A 6,634-nucleotide genomic window follows, 5' to 3' on the forward strand; every position below is an offset into this window, starting at 1 on the left:
AGTGTGTGTGTCTGAAGGACCTGTCATGTCTCTGATATGTCAACATTCTAGAATCTGATGTCACAGGCTGCAGTTGAAGGTGAAGGCAAAGCCACAGAAAACTGCAGAAGCAGCATGATCAGAGAACGAGTTGGACTGGACAGATCAATGACTCAGACATTTCTTCAGGATTCTTCCTGAGTAAGAGAGGGACTCTGCTCTGTAAATAGACAAATGGACACAAAAGAAAGGTGAGCACCTGGACAGGAGTTAACAACAGCAATGTCCATATCACTTGCATGTGTTTGAGTGCATGTTTAATATTTTCCACATCATGTTTATTTATGCTGATCATGTTTGTGGTAGTGGTCTGGAGTGTACTGTAGAGGTCTGTAGCATGTTGCAGTGCACTGTACTGTGCTGTGGTGTATTATAGTGTGGTTTCATGTACATTAGTGCTCTGGAGTGATCTGTAGTGCACTAAAGATAGCTAAAGCGCACTATGGTACACTGAAAAGAACTATAATACACTACAGTGTATTACACAACCATAGTGCACTGAAGATTAGTAGAGTGCACTACCCTACACTAAGGATGACTATAGAGCACTGCAGTGCACTACAACATGCTTTTTAGACCAGTACCGTACACTCCAGAGCACAGCACCAAACTGTAACACATTACAGACCACCACAGTGCGCTACAGGTCACTACAGTACACTGAACTGCACTGTAATACACAACATCGCACCTCAACATGTTGTAGACCACTACAGTATATTTCAGACCACAACAGTGCACTACAGATTACTAGAATGCACTAGGGTGAACTACAAAATGCTATAGTGCTATTATGTGCTACAGTGTATTATAATGCTGCACAGAGTTCTGCAGTGCTTTGAAGTGATCTGTAGTGCTCTCTAGTTATCTGTAGAACGGTATAGTGGTCTGTAATGTACTGTAGTTCGCTATTTTGCTCTGGAGGGTACTTTACTTGTCTATGACAAGTTGTAGTGCACTATAGAGTATTATAGCGTTTTTTGGGTGTACTGTAGTGATCTGCCGTGCACTGTCTTGCACTCTAGTAAACCCCAGTTATCTGTAGTGCACTGTGGTGGTCTGTAATATACTGCCATGTGCTGTAGTGCTCTGTACTGATCAGTGGAGCTCATGGTGCCCTGTTACCCCACTTGAACCTGGCGCTCCCTGAATGCGTGTGATTCCTAGAGTCTTTAAATGTTCAATGGGAGGCAGAACCTGTAGTGATCTATAGCATGTTGCAGTGCCCAGTAGTTAGCTTTAGTGCAATTTCTAGAGTGCACTACTGTACATGAAACTGCACTATAATACACCACAGTGAACTAAAGAGCACTACATTGGACAGGAACATGTCATAGACCACACCAGAGAGCTATTGTGTGCTGCACAACACTACAATACACTATAAACTACCACAGTGCACTACAACACTGCAACAGTGCACTCTACAGTACACTGCAGACCACTACCACAAACATTCATTCATTTTCTATACTGCTTGATCCGTCAGGGTCGCACGGAGCTGGAGTCTATCCCAGCTGACTACGGGCGAGAGGCAGGATACACCCTGGACTGGTCGCCAGCCAATCGCAGGGCTGACACACAAAGACACAACGCGCACAATCACACTTAGGGGTCCACCTAGTAGCCAGTTAACCTAATGTGCATGTTTTGGGGATTGTGGGAGGAAACCAGCAGATGTCCTTCTCTTACTCAGGAAGAATCCTGAATCTGTCCAGTCCAACTCGTTCTCTGATCATGCTGCTTCTGCAGTTTTCTGTGGCTTTGCCTTCTAGAATGTTGACATATCAAAGACATGACAGGTCCTTCAGACACATACACACGTTCAGACTCTAGACATATTTGTCTTTATAAAATGTCTACATTGTTGTAGATACAATTACTAATATTTAGTGAAGCTGAACAATTAATGCTAAAGGAGACTGGAAGGAGAGAGAGAGAGAGAGGAGAAAGCTCAACAATGTGGGAAAAGCAACAAGAATCATGGGAAGTGCCCCAAATACAAGCTTTATCAAAGAGTAAAGTTTTCAGCCTACTCTTAAATGTGGACAGAGAGAGTCTGCCTCCCAGAGCCAAACTGGTAGATGGATCCAAAGGAGAGGAGTCTGACACCTGAAGGCTCTGCCTCCCATTGAACATTTGAAGACTATAGGTATCACAAGTAAGCCTGCATTCAGGCAGCACAGGGTTCAAGTGGGGTACCAGGGCACCATGAGCTCCACTGATGAGTACAGAGCACTACAGCTGCCATAGGTTTAGACTGCTGTGGGACTTCCCATCATGCATGGATTTCCTCTCTCTGTCTTCATCCGCACTCAGCCATATTCCATTAAAAGAAGTTACTAACTCAACTTCTTCCCTTTCCCACTAGGTTTGTTCTTTCTCTCCTCTCTTCTCTTCTGCTGTCGCTCTCTGCAGGTTCATCTGCCCTCTGAGCTATAGACTCTGGATCTGCTGCTGTGGATCTACTGCCCCCATTACTACTCTCATTAATTATTATTAGTGATCCTTTTATTAGTCTTACCATCATTAGTTCTTCTAATGTTATTGTTTGTATTGCTATTAGTCCTATTACTAATTCTACTATTGTCTTCTTATTACTTCCAATCTTGCTGTCATCATGAAACTTGCATTGTCCTATGTTCTTTTTCCTCCCCTCTTGTCCCACTCCCCTCCTTCTTTCTCTCCCTCTCTCTCTTTCTCTTTCCATCCACCATGAGCCAGGTTCTACCTATTAAAAGCAAGTTTTCCTTGCTGCTGTCGCCAAGTGCTACTGCTATTAGAACTTTATTTTGTATCAAATAAAGCACTAATATGAACATTAAAGTCTCACCCATGAACTTCGACCGTGTCGGCCACAAGAAGGTTTACCATCTGTCTCTGTCTACTATCCATCCGTGTCTTCGCTTTCTCATATTCATCCAAAATAAGCTGTCCCCCTGGCTGTGACTGGAGAGCATATCTCACCATCTAAAACATAAACAATCAGAAAGGAAGTAATGATGTTCACCTTTCCAACAACAAAACCACAGCTTATCTGCACAATATCTTTCTGCAGATAAGTACAGCTTATCCATGAAAGTACACTCTAGACCACTAAGGAACACTACAGCAGCTTGCAAACAAGTACACAATAAACAACATGTTATAGAGAATATTACAGATGCACTCAAACACTTTGCCTTAAGCACCATAACTGTGTGATTACACCTCCTGCAAGTGGAAACCTCTCAAGTGATATGGATATTCCTGTTGTTGCACCTCCTGTCCATTCTGACAGCAGGTGCTCACCTTCCTTTTGTGTCCATTTGTCTATTTACAGAGCAGCTGTCCCTCTCTTACTCAGGAAGAATCCTGAAGAAATGTCTGAGTCATGAATCGGTCCAGTCCAACTCTTTCCCTGATCATGTTGCTTCTGCAGTTTTCTGTGGCTTTGCCTTCACCTTCAACTGCAGCCTGTGAGATCAGATTCTAGAATGTTGACACATCAAAGACATGACAGGTCCTTCAGACACACACACACGTTCAGACACTAGACATATTTGTCTTTATAAAATATCTACGTTGTTTACTCAGCATCCTAGGTAGTGAAGTTGAAAGAAATGGCAGTGGGACTTTCAAAATCATAACGCAAAATTCCCAAGTTGGATTGCAAAATTCCAAAACCAATACTGTACTGAAGCTCAATGCCAAAGGAGACTGGAAGGAGAGAAAGAGAGAGAGTGAGAGAGAGAGAGAGAGAGAGAGAGAGAGAGCTAAAAACATTGAACATTTGAAGGTACATTACAGACCACTACTATAGATTACAGAGCACCATAGTGCACTATAGATCACTACAGCCTACTATAGACCACCACAGATCACTACACAGCACTACAGTACACTGCAGAGAACTGCAGAGCACTGCAGCACTGTAGGATTTGTCCCACAGGTTGAAGGAAGACACATGGACTTCAAAAGTGTTCATCTAATGATCTGTATGTCTTGGGGAAATGCATCATAGCAGCTACCATGACATGAGGCTGGGTTTGTAGAATATAACTGGAACTGGGAAAATAACTAGAGGAGTTGCATTCATGAGCATCAGGTGTTAAATCAAAAGGCCTGCCGGTGGAGCACAGCTGGAAAACGAATTTCCTGTGCCATGGTTTGAGGACGTCAGAGAATTCTGCAGCGCTGTCATAATATGTCACACATCTTGTATGTTGATTCCCTGGAGGATTATTAAAAAGAAACTGTCTGTAAATGTTGGCCTTCTTCTCCACCTGTGTGCCTTTAGCCATCCAAACCCACGCATGTGGGTCGCTGCCTCTGACAGATACACAAACTCTCAGCGGAGACAGCTTTCCGCCTCGGGGAGCCGCCACACGGCATAAACAACAACAAAACATATTTTCAGCTGTCAGGGCTAAGGCTTGTTATGCCTCCTGTGCTTCTCCCACTCCCCTCCCTTCCCTCCTCCCAACCTTGTATTACCAGGTTATTTCACAAATATGACAAAGAATCTGATGTTGCTCCTATATTAAAAGACATTTTGAACAAATAAAACATTTAAAAAAGGTTTGCTCCTGTTTTGAGGCATTGGTGGTATAGTGGTTAGCATAGCTGTTTCCCAAGCAGCTGACCCGGGTCCGATTCCGGGCCAATGCATAACGGGAGAAAGATTTTCCCAAGCAGTTGACTTTGCTACAATCCTTCACTCCTTGTTGTTTTGTTATTATTTTTATACACCTCAAACCTTACTTGTTCACATCTTGAAAAAATGGAACACTTCAGTGATGGAAAGTAGGAATCTGGCTCCTCAGAAGTTAAGAAGTTATGGCAAGTTCTGCTGATCAAAAAAAATGGCTTTTTAACTAAGTGACTTGCACCTTCTTGTAAACAGCCAGCTTGTATCACCTCAACATTTCCCTTGCTGGGCCTTGGCCTTGGCGGAGAGAGTGTCAAATCCTTTCCAGAAGACTATCAGGGAGCGTATAAAACAGCCACAGATCTGTACATTGGAGAAACAAAACCACTTCACAAGCACATGGCACAACACAGGAGGGCCAGCTCCTCAGGTCAGGATTCCGAAGTCCACCTACACCTGAAGGCCAAGAGACACTGCTTTGACGGTTAACTTAAACGGCCGTTGTACCAAGCAGTCGGATGAATGACTGATTGAATAAACCTTGTGTTTGCCACATCTGCTGACATTACAAATCCTTTCTCAAGGCATTGGTGGTATAGTGGTTAGCATAGCTGCTTCCCAAGCAGTTGACCCGGGTTCGATTCCCGGCCAATGCATAACCAGGAAATGGTTGACCCATGGTGTGCCTCACAACATCCTGCTCCTGTTATTATGTTTGTAAACAGCACCTGATGAGTAAAGTTTGGGGATTCTGGCTTTTTAGTCAAAGGTGCAAGTTATTTAGTTAACAACTGCTGTTTTATTTTAAACCTATTGTTATATAAAGCAATCCACTTAATAAAGCTGGAAGTCCATTCCCCCAGAAAAGCAGGTACTGCTGAGTAGTTAAGGCGATGAACTAGAAATCCACTGGGGTTTCCCCGCACAGGTTCAAAATTCTGTCAAGTATGGGCTCCTCAAACTTTACTCATTCATACCTTGAAAAATTTGGAAAACTCATCTCGTTCCAGGCCCAGGTCCCGGGGGGCGACTGCCGCCCAGTCCACAATACACCAATGTCCAACGGCACCTCCCACGGGTGGTGAGCCCATAGGAGGCGGTGCCACCTGGAGTGCAGCTCAAACCCACGACCTTAAGAGATTGAGTCTAACCGGGCGGTTCACTTGGATGTATGACTTTAATCAGTCATATATCTGAGTGGCAACCTTGTGTTTGCCACGTCTGCCAACATTGCAAACCTTTTGCCAAGACATTGGTGGTATAGTGGTTAGCATAGCTGCTTCCCAAGCAGTTGACCTGGGTTCGATTCCCAGCCAATGTATGATGTGGAAAGGATTTAATATTATCCCGATTACCTGGGCTTGTAAAACATCTTACTTTACACTGCTGCCACTCGATTGGTTACTAGGATAAGTGATTGATTGAATGAATAAACAGGTGCCTAAGTGTTTCTCATAAAATGCTTGGAGAGTGTATGAAGCACTTATTTTTGCTGGTTGTACTTCAACAGCAACTACACTGAGTTGTTAGCCATTTTTTCCATGTTCTTCTTTTTTTGTTGCAAGTGTAACTGAGGTCCACTGCTCTATTAAAATCTCAGCTAAGTTCTCAGCTGAATGCAGCAGAGGAGGAATCCAACTTTTCACAAAAACCATGTTTCACTCAGACCAGCATGTCGAGAGGCTGGAAGCAGGGCCGCAAATCAATTCAACCTTTTGCAACTCTTTTCTTTTTAACATCCGCTACTCCTGGCGCGGGAATGCTCGTTACCACTGCAGCGGCATCCTCGCCTGGCCTAGATATTTTGGAAAAAAAAAAATATATATATATATATATATATATACCACCAGCCACTGTCATTGGCATGCAGAACAAATGATTACAAAGCTTTGCAGAGACAGAGCGATAGAGATGGGGAGGCAGACACAGCAAACTAATGATTCCTCTAGTGCAGAGTGAATGTCC

General features: G+C 43.6%; 2 non-coding genes across 2 annotated transcripts; both read left to right on the forward strand.

Moving 5' to 3' along the window:
- Positions 1 to 5,253: 5,253 nt before the first annotated feature.
- trnag-ccc lies at positions 5,254 to 5,325 on the forward strand. The gene has a single exon. It is a non-coding gene; the product is annotated as a tRNA-Gly (tRNA).
- A 593-nt stretch (positions 5,326 to 5,918) lies between these two features.
- Positions 5,919 to 5,990, forward strand: trnag-ccc. The gene has a single exon. It is a non-coding gene; the product is annotated as a tRNA-Gly (tRNA).
- The last annotated feature ends 644 nt before the right edge of the window (positions 5,991 to 6,634 follow it).

Source organism: Toxotes jaculatrix, chromosome 22, assembly GCF_017976425.1.
Source record: "Toxotes jaculatrix isolate fToxJac2 chromosome 22, fToxJac2.pri, whole genome shotgun sequence".
Classification (NCBI taxonomy): domain Eukaryota; kingdom Metazoa; phylum Chordata; class Actinopteri; family Toxotidae; genus Toxotes; species Toxotes jaculatrix.